The 15,594-nt window shown below is 35.3% G+C and overlaps 1 protein-coding gene and 1 long non-coding RNA gene across 16 annotated transcripts in view; one reads left to right on the top strand and one right to left on the bottom strand.

Moving 5' to 3' along the window:
* Positions 1 to 15,594, top strand: part of Lar (tyrosine-protein phosphatase Lar) — an 855,139-nt gene that overhangs the window by 435,319 nt on the left and 404,226 nt on the right. For all 13 annotated transcript variants that reach the window (XM_074118628.1, XM_074118646.1, XM_074118638.1 and 10 more), the window contains 2 exons: positions 6,705 to 6,735; positions 7,163 to 7,194. The gene's annotated coding sequence lies outside the window, so the exon portion shown is untranslated. The remainder of the gene's footprint in view (positions 1 to 6,704; positions 6,736 to 7,162; positions 7,195 to 15,594) is intronic.
* Positions 1 to 15,594, bottom strand: part of LOC141449468 (uncharacterized) — a 308,854-nt gene that overhangs the window by 291,154 nt on the left and 2,106 nt on the right. The gene's annotated exons all lie outside the window — the stretch shown is intronic.

The following is a 15,594-nucleotide window of genomic DNA, read 5'->3' on the forward strand; positions in this document are numbered from 1 at the left end:
GCCACAGTTTTCACCTTAATCTTATGGCATTTTCAAAAATTGAGGGACATATCTGGGATAATATTGTAGTTACTTATTTCACATACTAATGCAGTTACTTTTTGTTTGTTGTGGAATTGTATTGTTTTACTGCAGTCGAGGTGTAGTACCCTTGGTGAGGAAATTTCTTTCATCAGTGGCTTTCGTTTTGTTTCTAAAAAAATAGATCTCTGAGCCTCTGATTTCGACAACTTATCCAAAAGCAACCAGTCTGATGAAACCATTCACGAAGGTTCTCTAGGCAAGTTTCTAGAAAGAGCGGTGGGAGCCGGCAATCAGGAGTCATTCTTCTCCTCCAGGCTCTCAAGAAGACTCTCTCAAATGAAAAAGAGTAACTATTAGACTAAGGTGAAGGTCCTCTAACATTTCGTAACTCCCAAGTTTCTGCCAGGACAGTGAGGTGGCGCTTGGAAGACAACCACACCCTGATGTCAATTCACCTGTAATAGCCTCAGAAGTCCTGAACAAGAAGGCTCTACTAGATGACTCATCAGGTTTAAGTTAATAAGAAGGGACCAGTCACATTCACAGTTCAGGGATCGTCACATTCACGATACCAGTTCTCTTTGCTTCGAGGGCCCTCAAAAGAGATTCAGAAGCAGGTTCTTTTAAAAGAATAGAAGTAAACTCACATCGAAGATAGCCCCCAAAGTAAGAGCGGACAGCCGACAGCAGCTGATAGTCACTTACTTTCCACACGTTCTTAGAGGAAATCCTCTTTCTTCAGTAGCTGTAAATCAGCCTTGAAAAGAGACAAGGAGTGAAAATCGTGATGGAATCTGAATTCCGCACCTCGGTGATTCAATACTTTTCTGTTCAAAAAATTATTTTTAAAAAATTTCGTGGCAAACCAATCATTTGCTGAACTGTGTTTTGTTCAATATTTAGACGTCACGGCACTTTGTAGCTTCACTTTCTGATAAAATTACTGTTAGAAAGATTCGTTAACTTTTCGAACAATCCACAGTAGCCGAGCGGTTAGAGGCGAGACCTGCGAATCTAATACGATTATGTATTGTGGTACTGGGTTCGATTCCCGGTCTTAGGCCTTGGATTTTATTTAATGGTTAATAAAAGAAATTTACAGTAATGAATTTTGCTAGTCGCCTCCGTCCACGACACCTAGTTGGTAGTTCGACGTTAAGCCCCGCCTGAAAAAATAGACGATTACTTTACATATGAGAACTTGGTAGTAAAGTTGTTTGCTAGTCGCCTCCGTCCACGACACCTAATTTGGTAGTTGTTTGGAAAACATAGGCATTACTTTACTTTAATTTTACTCATAAAAATCCGCAGCTTGGGTTTATCCGCATATATTCTGGCTTCCCACTTTTACCTCTGAAGTGCATAGACAAGTAATTGCCACAGTCTGTTTATTTTAAAAGTTTCCTTAAACTAGATAATTTCTACAACCACTTGCAGAAACCTTGCGATAACTATGGATCATTATAATTCAGGTTTACTCGCCGTAGGATTCTCCGGGTTTCATTTATTATAAATATAGATATATTCATTGCCGTACAGAGAGTGTTATTGCTGTGTTATATAAGAGGGATTAACGGCACAAAAGTAATTGAAATAGAAAAAGCTTTGGAAGATATATGTATATAAAGTTAGACGCAGTGTGATTCAACAGATTCAATTACAGTCACGCAGCAAGGGTGATATTACTGCGCGGATAGCTTCCAGTTGATTTATCAACATTTCAGGGGATTACCTTTCATAAAAGAAGTTTATTCCTATATTGGGGTGTTTTCGTGTTAGTGTGTAAAAGCGCTCATTTATTAGGGTAGCTGGCTGGAGTGGTGTGGTGTGTTGGGATCCTGGTAGAAGTTACATCAAGCCGAAGATATTGTGATGGACTTGCCAAGATAATAAGTTAGTAAAAACCACACCTTCACTTTACAGTTCTTCTTCTTCTTCTCTTCTTTCTTGGCCTTATGGTAAATTAGCCATCATGCATAGGTTTGTTTTTATGTAGTGAGGTGATTTGTCTGTTGTCCGTGGGGTTGCGCGAGAATTATATTTTAATTTTATTATTCCTAATGTAGTTATAAAAGTCTCGGTAAGTCAGTATAATGTTTAAGTTGGCAGGAAGTGGGCATTTCGTCTGTAATACTGCCTTCCACAGCTGGTCCCTACCGTTCTTGTATACTTGCTGCAGGCCAAGGTGATATAATTGGCTTCGGCTGTTGATTCCCTGTCCTGGTGCATATGGGATTTATTTCTATGCCAATACGTGCCAAATGATTAGGTGAGTAATTGTGGTTAAATCTCAGTCTGCTCTTGGTGCAGTAAAATCCTCTGTTTTTCACAAATGTTGCAAACCATGGCTTAACTGGTTTGGAGGATTGTATTGAGGAGTAGAATGTTTCTTTAAGTGTTACCATTCATTTTATACCAATTGTCAACTATCAATATCAACTAGGCGCTAATGGCCACAGACGTCGATGCGCCGGAAAAAAAAGAATCAATATCAACTTATTTAGTGTATTTGATGTTTTATGTTTTTTGATGTATTTTTATGAAACAAAATATTTTAAGGGGAAAATATCATTAGACCTGGGTTTGAAACACTTTCCTCAATGCATATTAAGTGAAACTACCTCTTATCACAATTCTCTAGGATCTAGCCTAGAAATTTTAGTGCTTAAAACTTTTCATGTATTTAACAACTAATTATTTTCAGGTAATTTCTAAGTTTCCAATAACCCATATTTGCTGTAAAGAGAGGTTTGGTAGGAATGGAATCGCTAAGATGTTATTGCACTATACTCTTACGTGGAAGTCTCAGTTCGAGTTACCGTCTATAGCTACTTCATTCCTAGGAGCTTCTACAGCTCCAAAATATTGAAGATAATGACTTAACCCGTCCAGTAACAGGATACTAATGACTTTAGGTGTTGCTTTAAATCATGGGTCCCCAAACTTTTTGCACAGGGGCCAGTTCACTGTCTCTCAGACCGTTGGAGAGCCAGAATATAAACTAAAAACTATTTTAAATTAAAAAAGAAAAAGAAAAGGGAACAAATAGAATATTTAAAATAAAGAACAAGTAAATTTAAATCACCAAACTGCCCAGTATTTCCGTGGGAATTATGGACCTACTTTTGGCTAATGAGATGGTCAATGTCCGGTTTAGTTATAGTGCTTTGCCTTTCTTCCTACTTCTGCTGTTATTTTACACTGTTTTCGGAGCCGTGACGCGTGCATCCCGCGTCATCAGAAGTAGTACTGTACATGTGCGACGCAGCGCTTTGCAGCACCGCCAAATATAGTGCTCCTCCCACTGACCACCAATAAAAGAGATGCCCTTTCCCCGGAAATGCGACGAGGGCCGGATAAATGTCCTCAGGGGGGCCGCATGTAGTCCGCGGGCCGTAGTTTGGGGACCCCTGCTTTAAATAAATGAACCTTGTTCGAAGGTTAACTCCAGATTTTCTTTTCCAGTTTGCAAGTTGTTATTTTAGCAGTAATAATAATTAGATAATTGATTATTCATATTTTTGTTGGATTATCTAAATTCGAAATTTTATTAATTTCTTTTTATTGTTATTTCTTTCAGAGATAGTGTAGTGCCACAATTACTACCTTCCTAAAAATTTTATTGGTTGCTCCGTATTGTTTATTGTTTGGCTATTGCAAATATTTAAACAGCGTATTACGATCTTTCCTCTTCAGCGTTGCCTATATACCTAAAATCATACAGAATCCAATTTCATTTATTTGTATAAAAGAAATCAAATGCAAGAGCTTCCAGTTTCCAATACATTTAGGTACTCACTAAATTCTATCGTCCTACCTTCCCGAAACCTTCTCTTAATAGTATAAATGTAAGAGGGTAGAATTGTAATATTGCCTCATCCAAAATCCTAACCTATCTTATGCCATATTCTCCTGAACTTCTATTGGCTGTGTGTTATTGTATCCCCATCCACCAGGATAAAGAGATTTCACCGCTCTTCTTCCTATTCACTCCTTCTATCCCTTCTCTCCCAATTTTCCTATTCCAATCAGTAGACAAAGCCAATTCTCCTGAATGGTTATCGATAAGCAAGCTTCGATAATACTTGGGCTTTGGAGGAAGCTAAGGCTATACTATACTAGTACATGCATGCTTCGTACGTGTTAATAGTTAGATCGATATTATCGCAGATATTGATCCCAGAGCCTTCCTGCATTGTACCCCGGTAGTATTGTTGACAATGGTCAATTCGCTTGACTTATAATGTTAACCAGCACAATCAGTATGTGTACGTTTTTGTAGAGGGAGTCTTCGTGTTTGACCATAAGTGTGCAGTAAGTGTATAGTTCGCCCTTTTGTTACAAATCCTTCCATTGTTCACTTCTAATTTGTGTTTGCACCAAATCGATATACCTATATATATATATTTGTTTTAATTTTATAAATTTTTATCATCTTCCCGATAAGAAACTTCCAACGTTTACTTTTCTTCACTTAAAAAGTAAAGAAAAAGTAAAGTAATCGCCTATTTTTTTCAGGCGGGGCTTGACGTCCAACTACCATTTACTAGGTGTCGTGGACGGAGGCGACTAGCAAACGTGCTTTACTATTTCTCATTTAACCATTAAATAAAATCCAAGGCCAAGACAGGGACTCGAACCCAGTACCACAATGCATATTAGCTTTGCAGGTCTCGCCTCTTAACCCGCTCGACTATCGTGGCGCCTTTCTTCACTTAACATTGTATTGAGATTTTTTAAATTGAATTTTCACTTATAATGTGTAAATACAAATTCATTTCTTAGATTTTAGAAATAAATTTCTCAACGCCCCGGAGTCTGAAAATTTTATAGATACACCACTTAGGTCTCAGGAGAAACACTGATGGATTTCGCATAAAATAGTTAGCCCGAAGTCCGAATTTTAACCCGATTTTTGAATTAGTATTTGGCGTTATTTTTTTCTGAGGAGATGCTGCCTTTTTCTTTTGCCTCACATGGCTATTAAATCTGTAAACTTGCCGGGAAATTTTGTAAAATATTTTTGAATTTAATTATAAGTGGCAAAATTATTTATTATAAACAAAACAATTAACGCTATTCAATTAAAATAATGACGCGTAGCAAGATAATTGGAGTAAAAAGACGTAGTGGAGATTCTTATCTAGTTATGGAACATAGAAAGTGCGGGGTTGTTATATATCTTCCATAGCGGTTATGGGAGTGAAGTATAACTGGAGGTGGAGGCAAGTTACATTCATTATTTGTAATGCGAGTATATTCGTGTTAGTGACCACAAGTTCGTTGTAACGGCAGCCAGGAGTTCTACCTGCTGCCCCTTTTATTTGTGGTAGTAAATACAGTTTAATTATAGCCGGCAGACTCTCCAGAGAGATGGCTTGCTCCTCTGGCAGTCTAGTTCCCTCTGGTTGGGGTATCCAGCCACTGGATTAACAACGTGGTGCGTTTGGAAGTGGGGGGCAGCATGGGGTGGCGGGTATTTGCGATCGTGGAAGTGTACACTTTCAGCCAGCCAGCCAGCCTATGTGAGAGTGCGAAGAAGCGATTTATCCAGGGCTCACTTGGTTTGTGCCGCCTTCATACCCACTGCCGCCGTTCTGGGGTTTACCTTTCATAACTTTATATTATAGTGACGGTGGCGGAGGAAGCAGGAAGTACGGTGGTGTGGTGTATGTGTTTGGTTACAAAGGTGTTTGGTCGCCGTACACGAGCTTGGAGGCGGAATTCCCTTTGCCTAGTGTTTTCTTGCGCCCTGATCCATTAGGAGAAGAGTGTTGAACCCATTACTTCACAGGATACACTACCTTCTAAGGGCTCTTCCTTCATCCACCAAATTCTTTCCATCTTCTTCTTCTTTTTAATGTTTTCTTACCGCCTTCATTTATTCTTCTTCTTAAATACTTCACCTTCGAGGGATGTAGTATAACAAAAGATCATTCCAATTGAATATTTTACCAGCTTTTATTTCGTTCAGTGACTTTGCTCATGTAAATGCCAGACAGCTACCATCCTTTGACACGGTTATTAAGAATTCGTCTGTTACTTTATTTTTGGCAACTCCATAGAAATTATAAATTTGTATTTGAATGGTATATTATTACTCTGTGATTAAGCCTGTAAGGGAAATTTAGAGCTAAAAAAATAAAATCCAAATGAAGCCCTGATAAAATGTTCTATTTCAGTACGTTTTCTATTAAAAATTTCAACAGATCCGCGTATATCTGATATTGTAAATTGGGCTTCATATTGTTTTATTTAGCAATAATTGAAAAATAAATAAGGGAAATCGGACTGCCGATTGAAGCACAAAATCGTGGATATTTTCGAAACTATTGATATTTTTTGCTAATGTTTTTTAATATATGACTCATTTTATAAGATAAAATATGAGGCTAAAAATTAAATATTGGTAACATTTTTCTTTACTTAAAAATTGCTTTCATATCTAATTATTGGAGAAATAGTTAATAGTTTCACTGAAAAGAATTATTAGTTTGACATTATTCATAAATGTTCTTTTCAGTGCACCTATGGACAAAGTAAGCACTTAGTGCAGCCAATGCATTTTAGTCAATGCATAAAGAATCATTAAATGATTAATCGAATTAAGTCCCTACCCAACAAATATTTTCTAATTAAGTCCATTTCTTTTCTAATTTGAACTTTTATTTTGTTTCCAGAATCCGGTTGAGTTACCCACTTTGTTGAAGAGTAAGTAATTTTCATATTTTCTTAATAATTTATTTAGTAAACAGAAAGTTTAATTAGCTGCCCCTCCATTGGGTAGTTGATGTTTTTAACAATTAACTATTTTATGTTTCTGGTGTTTACAACATCAGTCAAAAACAGCTTTAGTCTATGATGTACGAGTTAATTAATTAATAGAGATCTTTTTTATTTAAAGAGTAACATTTTTACCAGTTCATAAATCCTAAACCCCCGGTAATGTCTTGGTTTTATTTTAATAAACCTAATCATTCAATACTTTGGATAGATCAAGAACCAAGTATTAAATATTTAATTAGTAGATAAAAAAAAAAGATTCTTATAAATTTTAAGCTCTTAATGCGAAATAATTTATAACCTTATTTATGTTGTTTTAGTAATTGATGTTTTCATTTCATTTTTTTTTTTGCAGCATCTCCATCTTGGTTTTGAGATTTCTGAATTGTAAGTATTAATTTCAGTTAAATAAAAAATTAATTTTAATTAATTTGAGCTGACAAACCAAATTGATGGCCAATCTTTTCTTATTGCCACAGAATTTCTTTGATATTTGATTACTTTAACTTTTAGAAGATAATAGTTATTAGAATTAATGCAGATTTGAAATTTAAAATTTCGCTAAAAGATATTTAAGCATCCTCCCCTCCATTCCTAACTTGACTTTCCCCTCCAGCCATACTTCTTACAGGTAATTAATTATCGTAACCATTTTTTGTTATTTTATTTATTTTTTAAGTTATTTCTTCGTGACCATGCCATCAAATTAATTCTTTTTTATGTATACTGATTATATGTATAATTTTATGTGTGTTCAATGTAGATTGTGTAATTAATTTAGATTATTATTGATCAAGCAGTACCATTATGGCACTTTTTCTTTTTAATTTAATAATTATTATAGAAAATATGTTTAAAATGTATCTTTGTATATTGATTAGTAAAAATTTTATATCTTTTATTAAAAGATTTATCCTACTGGTATCATCTATTGGGTATTCAGAAAAAGCCTTGCTAGTGATTGCAACATATATTTAATTGTTAACTAAGAACATTTCAATTTGCAATGTTTATATAAAAAAGTACGGTAAATTTGCAATGTCTCATCTGACTAAATTGAGAAGATAAAAAACCGTTTCTTTCTCACTTTAGACATTTTTTAATTTTTGTAAACTGATATGTAATTGGAAACCGGCCATAAAATTATAAAATAGACCAATCTATTGTAAGGATCATTTGATTTGGAAGGCGCTTGTACGTGATTTCAGTGCATTCTTGTTGTTCGCCCAAAACTGCCCAAACAGTACTTTAGGAATGATTTTAATTATTTTAAAATTGATGCTGCCGTTCTCAATAATCACCATATTAATTACCATTTTGTTCTAATCAAACTTTTAGTTATGGTAAGTATTTACTTACTTTTACTATGGCAGATCAGTTACCTAGACAAACATGGTTTAAGGGAACTGTCACTAATAAATGGGTTGTTACAACAATAAGCAGGCTGAGAGCGAACCACGCGGTGTGCGGATCGTACCTTCACAGGATCAACAAAAGGTCCTCTTCTCTTTTAAAACTTTTAGTTACCCCTACCGCGGTAAATTTCATTTCCAGGGTAGGATGTCGTAACGTTTATCTAAGCAGAACATGCCCAAAACTTAATTTAGTTTTTATGTTTAAATCAATGACATTAAATTAAATTTAATTAAAAGAAAAGATATTAAAAATGAATGTGTTAATTCTGTAGGGAAACTGGACCCATTTCAAGGCATAGGCCTCTCCCGAGTGAATCTATTCTCCTTGGTTTTGTTTTGACGTGGTGCTTCTTCTTCCATGTAACCATCGAAGGAACTCTTTCCCTCTGGTCTGATCATATAGTATCCATTCCGTTACTAGTCCACTTGTAAGTTAAAATGGTAAGGCGCTGTAAGTCTACTGAGTGGTTTTGGATTCCCATCAAATTTTAAAGTCGTATCTCTGTTAGAATGCTCCAGGTTTATCCGGAACTGCTGTCTACTGCTTTTGCATTCGAGCGCTTCCGTTGCCAACATGTTACCCGTACACTTCATTGTAGATATCGTTGCCTGCATTGTGAAAGTAAAATAATTCTTTCATTCCGTTCAAAAAAGAAGGATAATCTAGTTAACTAGAAATCAATAACCAAGTTATGGAAAAGTTGTTAATATATAAAATTTTATATGAAATTATTCTACTAAAAGTATATATATATAGATGGGGGTCACAAAGTGAAGATAGTAAATTAAATTTAGTATGAAATTCAATTTAATGGTAGCGTCAAAGGGCAGCAACATGAAACCCAAGAGTGTATAGAGTATTAAAGAGGCGGACGGGGAGTGGAAGCGGTGCTAAGTGGATAGGATCAGGTGACCGAATATAGCTCAGTTGATGCTGCTGTAGTATATAGAAGGCGCCCTGGGCCCAAGTAACTCATATCTTTCATCTTATTTGAACGAATATAAAACTGAAGGTGTTATATGTTTGCACGCTTAAATAAGATCAGGTGATGACAAATCCAAAATTCACATGCTAGAAAATAAAAGCGCATTTTTTCAAAAATTTATCTTATCCCTGAAATCCATATAGAAAAGAATTGGGGTATATAAGACTGGATTGGGTTTATACTGTGAAAGTAGTCGATTGCTTGAGAATATTGACCCGCTTTTAGAGGATAATCGTCTCCTAATCCCCTATCTATCCGTTGCCTTAGTCACCTAACAAAATCTTCATTGTCGATCTCCACCATACAGGATGCTTGTTTTTCTCTTTTATCATGAAAGTAGCATAACTGTCTGACCCAACTAATCCATCCAATCCATTCCCAGTGTAATTCAGGCCATAAAACCGCTTTTATGACCAACAACAAACTGGGAAACAGGATATGTGTACATCCCGTAACAAATAACTCTTGTGACAGCAGCAGTGTTTACAAACTAGTTTGCCCATAGTGCGATAGTATCGCATTTATCGTATTGGTCAGAGCGGTGGAATCAAATCAAAGAGAGATACAAAAAAATAGAGTATATTCGCTCGTACAAACAGACTCAGTTTAAGCAAACATAGTCACCGACCGGATAGTATCAACAACACAGTGACGCAGCTACATTCAGGAAAGAAAGGAAGACGCATGGACGTCTTGGAAAGAATAGAAATATGGAAACAAGAAGTTATTCGCCAAAACATTGTGAACACCAAATTAATATTAACTCTGATCCACTTTTAAAAGTCATTCTGAGTCCAAAACACAGACAGCAAAGCTCATTAAATTTAAAAGAAAGCTTGAATACACTCGTCTGTTACTCTTTGAAAGTTTTCTTTCTGGCAGTATGATAAAATGTTGACGCTAAAAAGTTTTTCTTTTAAGATTTTACTTATTTACGCGGTATTTGTTAAATTATTAGAATAAAAATTCATTAAAATTTCATTAAAATTTACCAATAATTATTTCCCATTACATACAAATAAATGTATAATTCCGAGCATTCTGCTTGAATTCACGCGCCCCTTAGTATAAAAAACAGCTCCAACTGCTCAATTCGAAAACATTATACATACACTAAGTGTACAAGAACCGTTAAAAAATCACTAGGTTTCATTAATTTTATTTAATTATTTTTTCTAAATGTTTTCGGCTGATTAACATCTGGAATAACCTGCATTCACATCGTATAACCTCCCTCACTGAGTCAGCCAAGTATATTGCGAGACGGAAACGTAAGAGCGGTCGACATCTCTTCACCAAACTGATCACTTTACATCTGGTAATGGTTAAAAGTCCACACCCGATCAGGTATACCGTAAACTTGCTTGCTACGATAGATAAAATCAAAGAGGTTTAATTTGAACTTTGGTTATGCTATTCAGCCATATCTATTCTACGAACTCCTCTCAGCAGCCTGCCACGGGCGACCAATGAAGCAAAACTCTTGCGTACGGAGACGATACAGTTCTAGGCCACTTCTGTCGCCAGCTACTTAGGGTTAAGCTGCTCTTGTACTATTGGTTTGACGTCATACAATTTCTCACCCAGAGGGTACTTTTAAATGACCTAGCTAACTGTAGTAGGCTTCCCTATTCGCTAGATATATAATTGTATGTGTTATTGGCTCCCCCCATTATTACACTTGTATGATAATTCTGTCCAATTCCCTTTGTAAAGTGTATTAGAGATATACTTATACATTCACTATGTTTGAATTCAGTAAAAAAATCATCGAGTAATTGTAACTGTAAAGTCGATTGAGTAAAAGGCACATCCGGATGACTGATTTTCTCACCAAGCGTTTTTTTTTTGTCTCGGATTCCATTATGGCAACTAAACTAAATATATTATAGGTTAGAATATTCAGCTATTTATTGAGTTTTCCAGGTCAAACATGCTCAGTTAAGTTTCTATCAAGTTCTGAAAGACTTTCAAAGCCATATTTTGGGCCAAAATTCCAAACAAGAAATCTGCTTTACTACAATAAAAAGTAGTAGAAAGAAATCACACATTTTATCTTTCTTTATTCAGAGATTTCATTGAAATATTTTCCTATAATTATTGATTTCATGGAAAGTGGCGTCAGTTACGAAACGGTTCAAATAATTTCTTCTATGTGAATATTCATTTATACTAAACCCGCATAGCATTTGTGTCTTTTTGTTTGTATAAAGATGTGATTTAGTTTTATCAGCTGTTCCCTGGAGGCTTAGAGGAGATGAGAAACGACGAACAGTTGACCATTTACTATAAAATATATTGTTAAAGTACTGGCCAGGTTAAATTTCCAAACTAATTCTCTAGTCTCTGTACCTCTGTACGCCCATACGGAATTAGTGAATTCCTATGTTTTTAAGGAAAATTTTATTCGTTACTTTTTTCAGGCGTACTACTTCTTGATAGGTATTAGAATAGAATCAGTTCGATTTCGACCAACATAAAAAGCTTTATGTTGCTGAAACTTCTGTTGTGCAACATGTGAGGTTGTTTCGCTATCCTTGTCTATCGTAACATCCACACAGCGGCTTCACTTCAGTCACTTTCTAGTTACTCTTGTATTTAAAACTGCGTAGATCAGAGCTTCAGTCAGTCAGTCAATTAAGCAAGTATAGTCACTCTTAAGAAGTGAGAACCCTTTTTTCAGATTACGAATGAAATTTAAGATGAGAGATTCTAATCTAGGTCGTAATTTTATGACCCTATCTTCATCGCTCGTCGTTGGGTCTAATAATTCTCTTGTATATAGATAGACCAGTACTCTAAGAAATCCCAATTTGAAAACAAATTATTATTATACGAAGAAGCCGTATATACTGCGCTTTACACAGGTTTTACCCAAAATAATCCGAAAATCCCAATAATGGTAACAAAATTATGTGGCCTTACTTAATTTTCGAAACCTTCTTATCAAGAATAAGCAAGAGAACAAATAGCAACGGCAGTCCCGCCTATAAAGAATAGTAACTTGGAGCTCTTTTGCAGTTTATAGGTTATACCCCTACATTTTTTTCATATACACAAAACGTCAACACTCGTAAAACTAAATATAGCTAGACATTTCCTCAAATTAAATTGAGTAAGAATTTGAGAATTTTATAAAATCAATAGGTAAAGTATATTATCAATATTTCTCAATAAATAATGGCAACCACTCTTTAACTTAAATACACTAAAATCGCTGCGGAGTAGGAAATAAATATTGATTTTAATCACGTAAATAGTGTGTAATTTTTGGGGGTGAGGGGAGGGGGGAAAGTGATTTAAAAAAATAGTAGAAAAAAAGCGAACAGCGAAACAGAGAAAAAGAATTGTAGATTAGCCAATTACGTCCTTAGATAAGGTCCCTTGGGTAGAATTAGTGAAATGAAGTGGACCCATCCCTCGCTTTCCCAAACGAAGACACCAGGGGAAAGGAAACAGTGCAGGGAGTTTCCGCTCGATTAGACGATTTGATGCCATGGAGCATTCAGGACACCAACACAAAGACAATTCAATTAATAAGAAAGCTATTATCTTTTAATAGTAATATTTCCAACGTGCAACCAAATTAGATTAATCTAGCTGTTTACTAGGTTCGTGTGAAGCATCACTTGCAATTTATTTAATTATTTTTCAAATTCATCCAAATTAATAGTACATTTTGGTTAATCTGATTAATTAATAGTAATTTTCTGGGCGATATTAGTTATTTCTTTTCAATATCTCATATCTAAAATCGCATGTACTCTTACCAATTCCGAATCACGCAGTGCTATTACTACGACACTAACCCTACTCAATATTAGATAACTCCAGGCTCCTCATTAAGTGCTCTTACAAAACAGCAAAATGAGCTACATAGACACGGTCCAAATTCTAACAAACCAAAATATTCTTCTTGCTTTTCTTTTCTTTTAATTTCCTAGTTCGAACTATAGATAGGTTAAGAATTAGAACAATGGGTTGATCTGTTCTCCAGGCTCTGCAGCCAAAACAGGCGTATTGTGCTGCTCTCCCTGCTCGTTCTGGGAACTGATTCCACCCGTTTGTTTTACAAGTGCTAGTGTTTCCAGTTCTTTTTTTTTTTTCTTGCTTTGTCTTCTATGGTTCCGCAAGTTTCAGAGATCACGTAGCGCAAAACAAGTGATTATAACGCAGTTATTCAGGATATAAGGGTGCCGTTACCTTTTCTTCTGTTGCTGTCAGGACAGGGATTGGATCCATCTATTTTTGGAATACCTTGTGGAGATGTTTTTACGGCCTATCGTTCGTACCTATGAAAAGTACTAACTTTTACTAAAACTCTTTAACCGAAAATTTTTGTTTACTTATTTCCAAAAAAAGTTTTTTTAGAACATATTTAGGCAGGCTTAACTATGTGTTGTCAAATTTGACTCAGTACGACATTTTTTGGGGGTAAATATATATATTGAGGTAGTGATTATTCGCGAGATTAATATTTGGGAACTGCTGTTTATAAAGACCCTTTCTCTAGCATCATTACAGCATGCCAAACTGTTTGTATGAGCGTATATAGAATTTGGAAGTATAGGACGGAGGCGACTTCCGAAAATACTTTAGATTTAAGTTTAATTATTCGTATTAATAATTAAGTTTATAATAATAATAATCGGCTATCGTAATATCGGCGCCTTTGGTAATTTGGTCGTAAAGCCCACCTGAAAAATAGGCATTACTTTCTTTTTTGTTGTAATTTGGAAGTAAAAGTTTTTAAATTTGGGTACATCGAGAGCTACATCTATCTCGAAACTAAGAATGTAGTAGAAAATAGAATCATTAACATTTCCTTCCAGTGGTTATAGCAGTTTGAGAGTTCGCTTTGCGCTTGAGAAGTAAGGAGCCTTTTTAATAATGTCTTGTTGCTATTTTTATTTAAAAATTATTCGTTTCTGAAATGTATTTGAAAGTCCGTTTCTGAATACGCTAAATTAATTATGGAAAGGACGGTATGCTGACTTCTTATAAAAGAATCAGTTGTACAGATCAAATCCTCTTTTCACTGCGGCCGAAATTACGGGTATCTAACCAACCCATTATAATCAAACACAAACTTAGTTGTTGCTCTAACCCAGTGATTGTCATCCCCTGTGTCACGGCACTTTTACGTGACGCGAAAGTTTTGAAGTGTGCCACCAAATTTTAGAAATGCCTACAATAAAAATTATAACGCTTTTTTTTTTTTTATTATTATGAGTTAAGTTTAAATTAAAGAAAAATACTTATATCTATCTATGTGTATGTTAAAATTATTTAATAAACATAAACTATTTTACACAGTGTATTATGGATAAGTAAAATACTTTTAAACTTATCTTATTGTTAGTATGCCGCCAAATTTTGAAATTGTTAAAAGTGTGCCGCGGCAAAAGAAAAGGTTGAGAATCACTGCTCTAACCTTTCGGCGTTGAATGCCCAAGAATATTCAGTAAACATTTTAATTTAAGCTGAGTGTATTTACTAAATAACTTTCACTAAAATGAAATTCGTTCTTTAAAAATAAATAAATAAAAAGTCCAGTCCCATCGATGGCATATTTTGTACTGCGGAAAGTCAAATAATAAAAAAAATTAAATTGAAAAACGGACTGACTATATATACAGGTATATATATATAGGTGTATATATATATCTTCTGATCAAATAAACTCCTCTTTGGACACTGCTCTAATTAAAACACAATATATATGTGTTTATACGAGGGTCGTTTGAAAAGTCCGTGCAAAGTCAGAGAGATAGCACCACTGGCGCGTATCGAGGTTATGTTTAGTTAGTAGCATCTCTTGGAAGAACACACACCAAGTTTCAGCCAGATCGGTCTATTTCTTTGTGTTTGGCATTCGTTTGAATCGAGGAAGTCGAGTGATTTTCAAAAAAATGGACGAAAAAGAATTTCGTGTGTTGATTAAACACTACTTTATGAAAGGCAAAACGCCTCAGGAGACTAAAGAGAAGCTTGATAAACATTATGGTGACTCTGCACCTTCGATTAGAACAGTTTATAAGTGGTTTCAAAATTTTCGGAGTGGCCATATGGGCACAAGTGACGCTGAACGTTCTGGACGCCCTGTTGAGGTTACTACTCCAGAAATCATTGATAAAATCCATGATATGGTGATGGATGACAGAAGAGTGAAGGGTACATAATATTTTGCATCAACATTTGGACATGACAAAGCTATCCGCAAGATGGGTGCCGCGATTGCTCACGCTTGACCAAAAACGAAATCGTGTGAAGTGTTGCAAGGACGGTTTGCAGCTGTTCCAGAAGAATCCGCAGGACTTTAAACGTCGTTTCGTCACTGTGGATGAAACATGGATACATCACTACACTCCTGAGACCAAAGAACA

The sequence above is a fragment of the Rhodnius prolixus genome, unplaced genomic scaffold (assembly GCF_049639745.1).
Source record: "Rhodnius prolixus isolate KJV_2025 unplaced genomic scaffold, Rpr scaffold_1, whole genome shotgun sequence".
In the NCBI taxonomy this organism is placed as follows: Eukaryota; Metazoa; Arthropoda; class Insecta; order Hemiptera; family Reduviidae; genus Rhodnius; species Rhodnius prolixus.